We start from the raw sequence: 16,237 nt of genomic DNA on the forward strand, positions 1-16,237 counted from the left end.
GTGGCAGACTGATGCAATCCAATTTCTTGTTCTTACTAAGCAATTCTCTCCAGATATTTTACACACGTTCACTAGAGAACAATCAGTGGAGCAAAAAATCCCAAACGTTGCCTTTGCCATTCAGCCAGAGGTTAACAAAGGTCACCAGCTGTTTTTACCAGACTTCCAACCCTGACATACTACTTACATACATATCAATGTTAGCCATTTAAAAACCTACATTAATTTTGGCCCTGAAAACCAGACGTGTTCGATCTGAGGCCTTCGCTTCAGAGATATTAAGGTCTCCTATGGTCCCTGATTCAAGTTTAGCCAAGGAAATATCCACACGTGTATTTTAGGGGTTGGATATGTATTGGCTCAATTCTGTGCCCATAATACTTTTCGTTGTAATCCTGAACAGGTATAGGAAGGTTGGGAGCAAAATACCATCAGAGGAAAAAGGACATTGTGCTACATGTGCTCACAGTACAGCAGTCCCAACACCTCCCAGCAGGTGAAATGATATGGTTGGCAAAATTAATGTAGCCCAACCACTACTTTTATGACATTTTTGGGCTGGTGAAATTACTTCAGTCCATTTTACCATACTACAGAAAATCATAAGCAGTATTACAGGAGGCTGAAAATCTCCATATTTATGAATGAGGGATGGATGATTAAGATAAAAGCATCCCTGCTATTGATCACAGGCCTCTCTCATCTATTAAAATAATAAAACCACATAATGCTGCAGCACTTAAAGCACAGCACTTGAAGAAGGTGACCGAATGCAAAAATGGTGGTCGTGTCCCATACACTGGTGCTCCAGCTGCAGGAAGCTGCAGGGCAACACAACCACCAGCACTGCCATGGAGCTGGTTTAGCTCAAATCCCAACTGAATGCCCTCGCTATTGCACACAGTTTGTCCATGCTGGGCTCAGGAGTACCCAGCAGCTCTTCACCATGCTAAATGCTAGGCATAGCTTGCTGCACTGGGGTCAGTCAACACCATCATCATCTAGATTTCCACAGGGATGGACTTTTCTGCAGCAAACATATGTTCTGTGATGCTTCCTGCAGCAGGGTGCCCCAAGGGGGTATTTAGCACCATTACCTTCTGGTACCGAGCACCACAAGCCCTGACCAGGAGATACTTGCCACCTAGCAGCACTGGTTTCATAAGCTGTCAGAACACATCTTACCCACTTTGGAGTATCAGTGAGGCACCAGTCATGGCATCAACAGCTCTTGTGACCTGAGACCCAGCACTGGGCTCCAGCACACTGCTGGATTCACCCATGCCTGCACAGAGCTGCTGGTGCCGACAAAACACACCGGTGACCAGAAACTGCTTCAGCAAATAGCACCATTCACAAACTATCAAACTACAGCCCTCTAAAAAATATTTTTATTACATATATCATTCTGGTTTTCTTAAGGAAAAAAAGGCATTTTTTTTTCCAAGTGAAAATCATAGGGGCTTTAAGGCAAAAAGCATGCTTTTTTTGCTTGGCAGAGGGTGGAATATCATGGTCATGCTGGAAAACCACTGTGCTGGACTGATATTAGCCTGGATCCAATTAGAAACACTTTTCATTTTTAACCCAGGTGAAATTGCACAATTATAACAGCAACAGCCTGTGCTTGACAGGAAATGGAGAAAGTTGTTCTCGCTGAAGAAAGGAATAAAAGCCTGCTCAGTGCTCACAGAAATCATGCACAAAACCTCCAGGCCAAGCACAGCTCCCAGACTGAATACCAAAAGCTATTTTGTGCTTGATGGTGAGTATCCAGGTACTGAGTACCCATTTATCCCTTGTAAGAAAAGCTCATCCCTGTGGCAGTTTCCCTCCCAAGAACTCAGCCTGTTTGCACCAACAAAAATAAGGGCAATCCCAGTAGACTCTGGGATCTCTTCCATCTACCAAAAATGGTCTCAGCCATGGCTTCTGTGCAACACTGAGCTCAGGAGAGAGTACTCCAACCCTGTCTGCATACGTGTGTCCTCACGTAGGATCTGATGGTGCTAAAAGGCAATAGCTTGATTCAACAGATGCTCAAATCCTGCTAGGCTGAAATGAGGTGACATTTGTAATAAAATCAGGAGTGTTGACAACACCATAAGATAAGGTGCTTTTGTCCACGCTCAAGTTCTTAGTTCCAACTTTTAGTATGTCTTATCAAAGAAAAAAATACAGTATTTGAATTTTTCTGCACCAGAATCCTACCAATCCATGGCCAAGGCTGTCACAGGATTGGGTTTGCACAACTACGATTTAGCGACAGCTACGACAGAAAGTTATTAGCAACTTTAATAAACCACAATTTGAACCAGGCTTTTATATATTAACAGGCAAGAGAAACAGATGGTTTGTCTTTAATTACTTGTTGCAAACTTTCTGTACTTTGACTGCCTTTTCCAGGTTGTGCTCAGAAGCAAAACGTATACCAGAATACTGTGCCGTGTATTTGATGCAACCACGAGGACAGCAATCTTCCAAAAGAAAAGAAAGTGAAGAAGAAAAGATAACGAGAAAAAGGAAAGCCTATCTTCACAAGATTGGCAGACCCATATTAGAAATGCAGAAGGTTGAGATAGCTTGGACAAATGCCCAAACTTCTGAGAGTTTAATCAAAACTAAACCAACCAATCCTCCTCCCCTTATGAGATTTGCCCAGCAACAATTACGATCAGTTTTAAAAACCACAAGTACTTAATAAAACTAGAATATTATAAATCTTCTGCCACATGAAGCTAATAAAAATAAATAATAATAATAAATTTTAATGTTTCAGGCACCCGGGCCCAAAGGCACTAACCTGTATTTGTGCCTCAAGTCAATGATATAAATAGTTGTAGAAATAAATGAATAAATGTAATTTTTGTAGAAGAGTATTTTTTCTTCATACCTGCCAGATTTTAGGCTGATTACATGCACTGCAGTAGGAGTTGTAATGAGATGATTTAAGAGACTGTTCCATTTACATGTTCATCTGACATTATTAAATCTCTATTTGTTTCTACCACAGAGAATTCAGAAACACGCTCCAGAGGGTGTATTGTTGGCTGAACCACCCAGTTTTGTCTTAAAACTAACACAAAGTGCTCAGCCTGGGGCTCCTCCAGCCAACAGGCCCCAAGCATCTGTTGGACCACATGAAGGCATTTGTTTTCCCAGCCCTGGAAGGGTTACTTTTCACTTCTCACTGCCTCATCCCATCAACTTTACACATTTTTTTAAATGCAAAGTATTTCGTAACACTGTGGTTGTCACCATCCCAAGCCCAGAGGGTGTATAACATTTCTACCTCACCTACGTGCTACAGAAAACATCCATTTTGAAGGGAAAGTGTTTGGTTTTGCTGGTCTGGTTTCAGTGGGAAGGGCAGCGCTGAAATATCAGTCATCACTTTGAAAAATTTGGAGATGATAGCTAGAATTCAATGCCATGACCCCACAGGCAGCACACTGTCCCTGAGCCCCAAACTCAAGCTCTTTTGTTGCCTCTGTCCAAGAAAGGTTTGCATGCAAATCTTACGCTGACTTTTGTCTCATTAGGGATAAGTAGAAGCTAAAAAAAGACATTTAGATTGCTCTGGTTATTAAAAATAATACACTGCAGAGTGAGTTGTGCATATTAATGATCAGGATCCACACTGTTGTGTCTTTCACCCTCAGGAGCGGGGTCACGGCACCCCAGCGAAGGTGGCGGGTTGCACATTTTCACATAGTGCCATTCATTTGTAAAAAGAGAAATCAGAAGGCAAAGACTCATACCCAAAAAAAGCCTATATTGGGAATACATTGGAGCACTTTTAGAAATCACTAGGGCTGTTTTCATAATCCTTCCACTTGTAAGGCCAAATGCCTTAATTACCATGAGACCAGCTAGCTACAGAGGGCTTAGAAAGAGCCATAAAAACATGTTAGAGTGGCCTAAAATAGCTTTCCCTCCCCCTAAAAATAGAACAACGCTCAGAGAAAATACTTCTACTCTTTTGGAGGCAACCGGGACGGCGAGGATAGCGCCTGGGGGAGCAGCCCTAGCCCCAGCAGCACGGTGTTCACCAGGACCAGAGTATTCTGCCAAAAATGAGATGCTGTCCTGTATCAAAACCCGATTCGAGCTTCTGCCGAGCCTGACCAGTCTTGGGTCTTGAGCCAGGATGAGTTTTTGGGAGGAAATTCCACATTTGGGAGGGAAAGGATGAAGTAGTTATAAAAGGGTCAGCTTGCCAGATGAAAAAAAAAGAGGCAGTTGTATGAACAGAATGGAGGAAAGCATTTCCTGGGTCACTGAGTTTTGTCCGGAGCTACCTAAAGGAACTAATTCCCACATCACCCTTCACCGAGCGACCAAGCTCTTGCAGCAGGCGGAAGCATGAGGATCACCTCAACACCACGTCCCCCTCTGCAAAGGTGCAACACTCAATGCAGCATCGCTGAAATGTGAGTAACCTCAACATCACATTCTGGTTTTTCTATTTTTTTTTCTATTTTTTTTTCCAATTTCTTTTTAAAAATCATTTATTTTTCTTTCACTCCTGAAGAGGCTTCTCTCCAACAGCACCTCAGAAGCTCAAGGAGCAGGGGTAAGACCTGGAGGCAAACAAAGCCCCTGCCCAGTGGAACCAACCTCCTGCTGCCGGGCTGGGGTCACATTGCTTCCATGAGAGGAGGGCAGGATGGACCCTGCAGGAAGCTGGGCTTCAGCACTGATCATTCATTGAAATTTGGCAAGTCCCCCATGCTCCCTGCCTCTGTTTTCCAGTCTGAGCAGTATGAACATTACTGTTTACCCCTCTTTGTAAAGGGCTCTGTCATCTGCACTGTACACACCCACTGGGACATTCCTGACATTAATTTCTGCTTCATATCAGATTATGTGATCGTTATTAACCTTCCAGCTTTCAGTACTGAAGGGTCAGATCCATCTCAGTCCAGCAGATGAAACTCTGCTGACTTCACTTAAGCTGCAGCCACTTACTCCAGGACTGGATTTAGTCCTGGGCATTTTTCAATTTAAAATACACCAGCAATGCAAAGCCACCACCATTTCTTCCAGGGGTGGTCTGATTTCATTTACAAGTGTTTGTGCTGGCAACTCCTACATAATGCTCAGATGCAATTGTGCTTGAGTATTAAATATAATGGGTTAGATGTTATGAATAGGAAAATAAGATAACTTGGTAAAGGAGCTTTGACAGCAAGAGTGAAAGAATGAAGATTCAGCTTAAGCTGTTGAAAGCCTAACAAGATAAAGACAGGCAGGGGAGAGTTGCCTTAAAAGTGATGAAAATAAGGCCTGAAGGGGTGGAATGATAGAGAGGCTGAGGAGTACATGCTTCAAGACAGAAGATGAATGTGCCCAACATGACAGTAACATGTAGCTAAATTAATCAAAGTACCTACAGCACTAAATACAGCCAAAATATATCGATTCATGCAGAAATCTCACAACAGCAGACACGAGATGCACAGAGCGATGCATCTTTTCTATCTAAATTAATTTCTCATATTTTGCTGATGGGATTTTATCATTCTGTGTCACCAGAAATTATATAAATTTCTCCTTTGCATTTTATATGCCTAACGTGTTCTTCAGTGTTGAGAACTAACATTCTCACAGCACACACTATTGCATCTCCCCATTAAAGATACTGCAGCATATGCAATATACCCAGAAGCTAAATTACCAGGAAAAGTTTTCTAAAAATCACAGCAGCTCGTGACCATTTGACAAAAACAAACTGTTACGACTACTAATATTTCAAAGTATCATTTTAAGTTAATTCCATTTCCGTGGTTCGTGCTGGATTTACAGCTGTTGCTGAGCCCTGCTTTGGCTGAGGCACAGCCCATGCTGCTCAGTACCACAGCTTCTCAGGGGCTTCTCCAGGATCTTCCCCATCACCTCAGCCTTTGCAGAGGTTGCAAAATAGTCTGCCAGACCCCTCCAGCTGCCAAAGGGCAGGCAATAAATTGGGGGTTGCTGCTCCCCCAACTTGGGTGTTGTTGGCAGCTGCCTGTCTTGCTCCCAAGGTAAACTCCCAGCCAAGGCAGCTGCTAGACATTCAGTAACTTTGTACTGGGTCACTGATTTCATTTGCACTGAGCACCATTTTGGGAGTCATTTGAGCTGGGAGCAGAATTTGGCCTCGTTGACTCAAACAAGCACCCTGAGCTGCCAGCCCACAGAAGGGAGAGCAAATCTGCACCCTTGGGGGGGGGGGAGGAAGACATCTCCCCAAAGTATGAATGTGATGCATCCATCCTCACACCCTTGGCACCTTCTGCATTTAGAAACTTCTGGATGCTTATGCAACTTTTGTCTGCATGAGATTAGTCAAGATTATGTGAAGTGAGCCAGAAAGGAGGAGCCAGCCTTGCTTTCAGGTAGGCTGAGGGGGCCAACTTGCACTTTGCTCTGCTGTCATAAACAAATTGATTGTTTGTTTCCTCTTGGCTCGCAGAGGTCTGTTAGGGCACAGTGGGCAGCAAACTCAGTACAAATAGCACCAAGCCACTAGTGTGCATTTTATTTGCTAAGAAGTAGGATTACGATGCAAAGAGAGTGAGAAAGAAGGGCATTGCCTGGCACTAATACTCCCTCTATTGGAAAAAAAGTATCTTCCTAGGAACGTGCAGTGTGTTCCTTAAAACAGTGTAAAATAAAGTAATTAGCTCTCCAACAATGGGAATTTACTAATTTACTGGAAAAGCGGCTGGGCAGCTGGGGCATTCTTTCCCACTTTGCAGAGAACAAGAAAAAGTACTTCACTACAAAAGTAAACTGCTTACAATGCCACCATTTTAGTTTAAAATGTTGACTTTTAACAAACAGGGTGCATTACACAAAAATTCAACTCCTTTACTGCTCAATGCAGGACTGCCATTATCCTCCAGCTGCACATTGGCATGGCACACACACAGTAGCTCCGTATGCCACGAACACAGGTAGCTCCCACAGCTACCAAACACACAGTTTTCTAAACAGAGCTACTCCCTGAGCCTTCTGCTACCCCAAAGAAAACAAGGCTGCAACAGCATGGCACAGACACATCCTTCATCTGACATCATTTCCATGTAATACATGAAACAAGCCAGAAAGAGCTGTCAAGGTTTTAAATCCCATAGGAAGAATCAAAAGTGAGAATACAATTCTAGACCTCTTCAATTTGTCTGCCTTCTTTTTTCCTCCTATAATTGAATGGAGGATACATTTTTTCCTGGCTGGGGTTTGTGGCATAACCACTCAGAATATGCCCTGGGGATGAGACAGGGAGCAGCGGCTGGACTCAGCTCCAGCCTCCCTTGAGACAAACAAGGATGAGACCACTAAGCATAAAAGTTCTAATATTGTTCCACCTATACCACATAGATAATTTGGAGGCAACCGCATTCCTGGTGTAAATCAAGAAATTTCCCCAGAATCCAAGAGAATTATGGATTTATATCTACTGAAGATTTACATTCTGCAGGAAGGTGGGGAGGGAAGGGCAGCCAGGATCTCAATAAACTCCCCAAACAAGTAATCACCACTTCCCACCAGCACTGGGAAGGCTTCAGAACGTGCTCTGGCTCTTGGACACAAGTATCCATAAAAGCCAACGCTGCACATTTAACATGAGTTTAACAGCTTTAAGCCTGTTTCCCTGAATTATGTATGGATGCATAACTGGAAGAACGAGAGATTAGCACACGGTGCTCACTGGAGGAGAGATATCCACAAAGCAGAAGTATTAAGCAGGGATTTAGTAACTATTAGCTGCAGTCAAAAAAAAAATTCCATCTGGAGTTATATTACAGCTTCCTGGGATGGCCCAGGATGCTCTCAGATCCTTTGGTACATCGACCACAGTGGACAGAGGAGTGGAGAAATGTCACTGTGGGGGGAATGCTCAGAACCTGAAGCATATCAGAGCAACACTCATTCAGATTTGATTTGCTAATATGCAACAGGTTTGTGAAGAAAGGATACCAAAAACTAATCAGAAAACAGGACGGCAAAACACTTTGGAAGATTTTTGACAATTTTTTATGTATCATTGAAAAATCGAGGTGCATCGGAGCATATGGAGGATATTAGAGCTTTTCTAAGGACATTTTCTTCTTTATCATTGCAGTAATTTTTGCCTCAGTTCCCTTTCAGCCCCTCGTGGAGCCTTGCTGTGCTCAGAGTACGAGATGTGACACCAACATGGGACGAGGCAGGGAAGATGAAAGTTAACTTGATCACACTTTTCTGTTTTTTTTCGGGTGAATATATATATTTTCTTTCGCTCCAGGCCTCACATAAAGCAGCAGTGCTACTATTGGTTTGTTCTCAGACTCCAAAATAAACACACATTCAGATGACTTATTCTCATATTTCCAGCTACAAGAGAGGCATCCAAGGTTTTGCTTCTTCTGCCTTGGATGTGCTTGCCTCTGTTGATTCAGAAGCAGACTAATGTATAGGACCTTAAATTCCGTATGACTCCATATAATGTAATGAACACCAACAGACCTTAAATTTCCTGTATCTCATGGGTGCTTTTTATTGCACCATTTGGCAAAAGTCCAAGAGAAAAATTGCTGCGGGGAAAAAAACAAAAAAATGAAAAGCACATCGCTACTGAATTTTCCAACAATATCACAGGAATGTGATCCCCCCCTTCATATACATACTGATGATCTATTTGGAATTTTTATCCGCAGTTATGAAGAGAAAGAAAATGTTATTCCCTCGGAGGCCAATTTTCATCTTGCTCTGGAATTCTCATTCCAGCCTCTCAGAGAACACTTTGCCTTCTCTATATATTAACTACTATTTGTCTCTGGCTCAAGGCTCACGTCTGTTGCTGCATGAGCTACATGGAAACAAATTCCTAATCATATTTCTGACAAGAGCTCTCACAATCTTGTTGGCTGCAGTCATCCCATTTCCAGTATTTTGCTAGTAAAACCATAGGAAAGCTTTAGTCTCCTCTTACCGAGCATGTGTAACTCCCATTAACAGGAGTCACCACATGTGTGCAGATCAAGCACAGAGCAGATTGTCTGAGAAGAATGGCTGCCTCAGCTTGCTTTCAGCTTCCAGCACATCGATAGACACCAAGGGTTTGCAGCAAGGAGGGCTGCTTGGAGTACAGGTCCAGGTCCTCCCTTCCCAATGCTAAGGCTCAGGATGCGCTCCATAGTCAGGCTGAGGTTCCATTGGTACGTGAGTGCAAGAGAGGCAAAATGGCCATTGCCCAGCTCTGCAAGTTCATCCATATGTTGAACTGGATGTTAGATATTTCTAAGATCAAACCACAGTAATGATCATAACGTTTTTGCCAATCCCTTTCGACCTACATTTTTGGGAATCCTGTTGTGAAGTTATTAGATAGATCACTAGATCTGAGCAGCAGCACGTTGCAGGTGACAAGTCAGGTAACAGGCAAAGTTATAACAGGGATATGGGCATCTTCTGGTGCAGAAAAAACCACCAGCAGCAACTACTCATGGAAAACTACTGCTTACAAGTGTGTATGAACATAACAGCTACTTCAGATTAGGAGGTAACAGAAGTAACACTCTGGATGGGAGCAGGTGCTGGTTTGGGGATGCTTGCACCCTACCTCTCTTCCCAGGCACGATGGAACCACAGGAAAAGCTGTGAACTAAGTGCTGGCTTGCTGAAATCAAAGGAAAATTTACAAGCGATGGGATTTTGGTGCTTATCTCCAAGTAATTCCACCTCTAAGGGTGTTGTGCTCTGTATCCTGTTACCCATACAACCTTCATAAATTTTAAGGATTTGAGCCTTTACTCCCATCTATCCATTCTCCCCAGCATGATTCCAGTTTGTTTCAGCATCTCGGAGATACCGTCTTCATCTGAGCACTCCCAACCTGTTTCCAGAAGAAATCCCAGCACGTTGTGCATTAAGAAAGCAAAAGAGAGCTACAACAAATCACTTCAACTGATTATCTGAGGGAGAGAGAATGGGAAATGCAACTTTCTACACATTCCTTCAATGCAGATCAACACTGCATTGGTGACATTCAGCCTGTGGAAAGTATTACTGTAATGGGTTGCATACTGCTCAGAACAAAGACCACATATTTGTCTTCAAATCTGGAACCTCTAGGGAGGAATATGCTGGACAGTGAACCAAAACAGTCCATGATCCTTAACAAACCTGTCAGAATTTGCCCCATACAGCAGAATAGTTTCGTAAAAAGAGACTTAAGCTTTCAAACATCTTAAGCATTTTCTCTCAAATACTGTGTATGCATATAGTCCAAATTCCTGCTCAACATATCCTTATTCAGCCTCTATATTTTCCTACTCTCCAACTCCTGCATATGACTTCAGTCTTGAACACCGCAGACCAAAGTTTTTTCAGTGCAGGTTCTGCCCAGGTCACAGCACATGAAGAGGCTCTTGGTGCAGATATCCAAGCGCTCAGTTTGCAGTGCTCAGCAGAAGCCACTGTCTGTGAAGGGCCTCATTCACTTTTTGGAGTCTTTTTGGAAAATTATAACTCAGGATTTAAACGGGGACTTGAAAATTTTACCACCAAATTTTAGAAACCCGGTTTTTACCTTGTTCTTGTTTTTATTTTATTTGTCCTCTGAGCAAATACAAATTTGACTCTGCCCCCAATGAGATCAGCCCTACGTTTCTCTCCTATGGCAATGACTGAGTGAGCAAAGCTTTAGCAGCGCAGAGGAATAGGTCTGCCTGCATCCTAGCACGCCTGCAGTCATTTGGGTAATTAAGGCCTGCGTGTAATGAAGAAGTACCTAAATCAATAATGTAAAGAAGTACAGATACTTTTGCTTCAGCTAAGTGCAGTTAGTTTTCCGCATTATTCATCACACTGAAGACACCCACTTCTCAGAACATCTGCAATTTGTCTGTTACTTGCGGCCCGTGGCTTTGTTCAGCTATGCAGATATGCACAATCCAGACATGCACAGCAAAACACAGAGCCAAATCCTTAATCTGCTCCTGAGATATCAGAGCACTACAGCTGCCGACTTCTTCCAAAAAATCGGAGCAGCTGAGACAAAACTTCATCTGCAACTCATATATCAAAAAGAATACCGGGGAAACAGTTTAAAAGTCAAATGCAAAGCCCACAATTGGTGTAAATCAGAATAGCACCTCTTAGCCAGCTGCAGCTACTCCAAACGGCAGAGCAGAGATCCACCCCAATAGCAGTGTTATTGATCTTTTCTTTAGAACACACATTCATCTATACCAAGCATATTCAACACTGTATCCTCTAGGATTATCACAGAGCCATAAGCAACTGCAACAATTACAGTTTCTATTTAAGAGATGCAAATCAATATTAATTAAAATTAGACAACTGTTTGTGATGTAAGGGGCCCTTGTACTCAAAGGGCATAGTGGCCATTAAATATATTAAGACTTATTACTTAAAAGATTTTAGACAAAGTCAATGCATTGTGTGTCCTGAGGGACAGTTCAATGCCTCTGTATGTTGTACAGCGTTTAACTATAGGTGCCACAATCAAAGGCAAACACAATTAAGTATCAAACGGTTAAATGTTACGTGTCACTCTCTAAAGAATCTATATTGAAATGCTTAATTAAACTTTTTTTAAGAAAGAAAAAAAAAAAGAAAAAAGAATTCCATAGCATGAGTTCGAACCAAAACAAGTGCTTATTTGATTCATATTAAATAACCTGCATATTAAGTTGCTTGTGCTTCTCCTGTTCATTATCATGAAGGCAGCATTTGCATTTCTTGATAGACTATTCCTGTTTCCTTCCCCTTTTTTTCTTGTCTTACATCAGTCAGTGGAAAGAGTGCCACCACAGGCCATCATTAACCTTCCAAATCTGCCTCAAAACAAATAGTACAAGAGCTCACTAATTTGAAGATCAAAAAGCCACTTGTCCATTATATAATTGGAATGAAAGGCAAAATGTTGCAGTTCTGAAGAGCACAGTAATTACTAGCTGTTAATTGCTCTCTCGTGGTGGCTCACTTTTAATTAAAAAGAACAGCTCGTCGCAGGCCGATAAGCAATGGTGGAGACCACTGGTTTAATCAACAAAGCAGAAAAATTTGTTTCTGCCGCAGCCAACAACAGCTTGAGAAATCTTCAGATGTCCAATTGAGATTAAAAACTGTCTATTTAGTGCAGTCAGATTTTATTTTAACCAAGGAAATGACTATTTGAAGTCTTCCAATGTGAGTGTCCCCACCACATCCCCGCTGGTGCTGCAGGGACTAATCACTGGCTTGTGGTTGTGATCATTCAAGTAAAGAAATTTAGCTACTTTCCTCTTGACTCCATCATTCTTGGGTAATTGGCCTGTCTGAGGTGAGCACTTTTTTTTTAAGAAAGAGCTTTAAAGTATGGAAGGCCCACAGACTGTGCATTTAATTACTGTTCATATTTCATGCAGTCAAACAGAATTTCATTTAAAAAGAAAATGATTTACCTACCTAAAGAAAAGAAGAAAAAAAAAACCCTTATATCCACTGCTTTGGGTATTTTGTTCCTTTTCCTTCAGCAACTGTATTTACACGCCAAAAATGTATTCAAACATCAAAGTTAATTCTTTCAAAGGTTTCTGTCTTTAACTCTTTCATCTCCTGACAGGTGTCTTTAAGGAATGTCCCACTCTGTGCCGCGGAAATCAGTTCCTTAGAGAAGCAGGTTAAGTAAGCTAAGTGGAACCATTCTGCCCTGGTTTGTCCCATCTCCCTCCAGCCACAAAAGCTCACATCTGCTAGCGGCTCACGCTCGTCCTTTCCTCTTTTGGCCTCTCCAGCTCCCAAAGGCACTGCACTCAGATACTCAGACCTTTGCTTTCTTGTATTTATTTACTTCTCCTGAGTGAAGGCTCTGCTTCCCATTGAGCACTACGCAGACAAGTACATAAAACTGACCCCAGCCAACCTCACACTGCTACACAACCCGTCTTGCTTGCACTGAGATAGGGACGTCTACATGCCGTCTAGCATAGGAAAAAGTTGTTTCTATTGAACAGGGTCCAGGCTCTTTATTCACATCTACCTTATTCCCATTAACATCTGGAAACAGATGCTGCTATCTACAGCTGTAAGCAGGTTTGGGGTATCAGTCAGCTTTGGTTTGAACTTTGAGACATATTTCTTTGCTGAGTAAGCTACAACTTCCACTGCTGCCAAAGAATATTCTTCTATTTTCTTTCACATATTGAGGAAAAATATGTTCATTCATTTTTCTTCTTATGCATAAACACATATAAATATGTAGATATGTATATATAATTATCTCTATATATACAGCCTCTTTGTAGGCTGCCAGAAATCAAAGCAGGAGAAAACAAAAGGCGCACAACCTCTCACCTGGGAACAGGTGGATTTTTGGCTAGAGTTTTCTTTAGTTTCAAAGCTTATTTCTTGTGGAGACAAAGAAGTGTGGTAACCAATTGCTGGAGCCCTAATTTCTCCTTGTTCCATAAGAAGTCACCATCATTTGGATTACAGCCACTCTCCACAGATGGCTGCCCTCTCATCTCCCAACCAACACAAGGAGGCTCTGGGCTGGGGGTGTCAGGAACCAGCCCCCATTGCTCACTGTTTGTTGGAGCAGAGAAAAAGAAGAATTTGACCATTGACTTCACTAGCAGTGAGATCCACCTTCTTCAGTCTTAAATTACAGAGTTTGAAATGTTCCATGGCTGATCTGGGCTTGGATGCTGTGAAAGATGCTACCTTTGTAAGTGGCTGTGATGTATTTGAATTTCCAAAGCATCTCCTCTATAAAGACAAAATTTGCCATACAACTTTTCGTACATTCACTGATGTACATTCATGTGCACCTGATTATTCTTCATATAAAAACAGCAGTTTTGGAATTACCTGTGAATGAGGACTCTAGCACGTTACACCAAACTCTATGTGAATAAACCTATTAGTGGGATCAGTTCAATCCTGCTGATTTAATTAAGAAAAACATATCAGACCATTTTTAGGAACGCACCCTATGCTCAAAACTGCCTTTAAAGAAGTGAGCACGCAGCCCTCTGTCTTAAACTAGTGTAGACCCATGAATAGTTACCTAACCGTGAGGTTAATGGGACAGATTTCTGTCAGTTCGTAAGGATGAGAAATAAAATCTATACTTTGAAGCATACTTGCTTGATTTAGATAATGAAATATATATATAACAATTTTAAAGTCAACTTTTTCCTAATTCTTGGAGAAGAAATGTAAAAATAAAAGAGAATATCCAGGTTCAGCCTTACTTTTAGCCAGCTCTGCTCTCAGTTGTGCACTGAGTCATATGTGCAGTGAGTTAGCGTATATCTGTATATGCACACACTTGATATAATGCATATGGAAATACAGTTACATATGCACTTTTTTGTGTGTATATATGTATAAATTAGCTTTCCAAGCTGCATCCAGGCACACGCTGGGCTGAGCTGCAGCTCTGCCATCCCTCAGCACACCAGGGCTATCTGCACCTCCTGCCCACTCATCTTCCTGCGCTGGCCACGCCAACCCGCTCCAGCCTTGCCGAGCGATAAACCCTTGGCCTCTCGCTTTCGTCTGTCCGATAAGGTGAGTAGCGAATACATCTTATTTTTGTGCTGTTTGTTTTTCCTTCCCCCCTTTTCCTGCTCCCATTTTCGGTCAGCACCTGTCACCGCAGCCCTGACTCTCGCGGTTCTCTCCCGAGGGCCGGCGGTTTATCGGAGGAAACACTCGCGCTCGCAGGGATGGCCTCCGCACCGCGGCCGATTAATCCGAGTTGAGTGCACTTCCTTCGGCCAGGGGACACCAATTACCGCGAAGGCACCGGCAGCACAATGCAGGCGAACATCTGACAGCCCGGGTCCTGCCAGCTCCGCATTGTCCTCCCGTCAGGCGCTGTCAGTTCCCAGCCTTAATTACATCCTGTTTACAAACACTCGGCCGGACTTCAGATGGAGCCTTAACAAAGGTTGACAAAGGTCAGGGCCACGTCACGGGATGTTATCTGTCTGTATGCTCGGGCAGATAAACTAGGGGGCTGATTTCGGAGATAGTACAGGGAATGCGCCGGGGCCATGAGAACATCAGAGGTGTTGGGGTTGGAGGTGTTGGGGTTGGAGGTGTTGGGGTTGGAGGTGTTGGGGTCGGAGGTGTTGGGGTTGGAGGTGTTGGGGTTGGGGGTGTTGGGGTTGGAGGTGTTGGGGTCGGAGGTGTTGGGGTCGGAGGTGTTGGGGTTGGGGGTGTTGGGGTTGGAGGTGTTGGGGTTGGAGGTGTTGAGGTCCTGGCACCAGGCTGGTTTGAACCATTCTTGTGCATAGCTGCCTTATTTTGTTATTCTTTAACCAACCAGCTAAGAACATTTCATAAATCACTTTCCTATGTTTTTTGTCTTCTAGAGGTACAGGAAAATAATGTTCACTGCAACCTGTTGACTTTCAGTGTGAACAAAAACCCAAAAAGAAAAAATAATAGGAAGCATTTGAAATTTACAGCTGGGTTTCCTTGCATGGGAACGAGGAAACCAGGCACCTCTGTAAGCCAAGGCTCCAGTATCATCTTTCCCCATCTTAAGATAGATGAGCACTGACATGAACTGAATCTCATCCAAAACTCAATGTATAGCAGCACTTACAGGAGTAGAGCAGCTGGATCAATCTAAACACTTGATATATCAAAGCCATTAACTTAGGAGCTTGTCACCAGACCCATCTCTTTGTATCTAGTCAGTTATTCACACACCATGATTCACGAACCCCAACTGCACAGGACCACACAGCAATAGCCAATGAAATCGAAAACCCAGCTTGTTGTCGTATCACCGCTCTCTGAGGACATGCTGCAATAATTACATGGTCACAGTCAGTGAAAGGGGACTGGCACAGCATAATGCTCCTGCAGAGCTGTGCGATGGGTAGCAGAGGCTGCGTCAGTGGTTCTGAGCTACTAGCAGAGTGCTGGGCATCAGCACCCATCTAGGATCTTCAGGATGAACTAGCAAATATTTCTGATGGTGGATGAGACTGCACCTGCCTGCCCACAAAGGAAGGGGACTTAAAAGTTTCATTACCTGAAACAAACAAGCAAAAGAATTCCTTGGATTTTAGGGTCAGATTTTGATTGTTTTCGGTGAGAAATGTAAACACCAAACAAAGTAACAGAGTAACACTGACCATGACCAGGGCTTCCCAGGGATGATCTTGCAGTTTTGAATAATGTCCCCCATACTTAGTTATCCACTTAAATTTAAGCCTTTACTTTCATAAATAAATGGCAA

General features: G+C 42.8%; 1 protein-coding gene and 1 long non-coding RNA gene across 7 annotated transcripts in view; one reads left to right on the forward strand and one right to left on the reverse strand.

Moving 5' to 3' along the window:
- MECOM (MDS1 and EVI1 complex locus) overlaps positions 1-16,237 on the reverse strand; it is a 299,911-nt gene that overhangs the window by 217,178 nt on the left and 66,496 nt on the right. The window lies entirely within an intron of this gene.
- On the forward strand, positions 4,018-14,619 carry LOC125697551 (uncharacterized). The gene is made up of 3 exons (XR_007378842.1): positions 4,018-4,433; positions 12,599-12,660; positions 14,434-14,619. It is a non-coding gene; the product is annotated as an uncharacterized LOC125697551 (long non-coding RNA).

Source organism: Lagopus muta, chromosome 9 (assembly GCF_023343835.1).
Source record: "Lagopus muta isolate bLagMut1 chromosome 9, bLagMut1 primary, whole genome shotgun sequence".
Classification (NCBI taxonomy): domain Eukaryota; kingdom Metazoa; phylum Chordata; class Aves; order Galliformes; family Phasianidae; genus Lagopus; species Lagopus muta.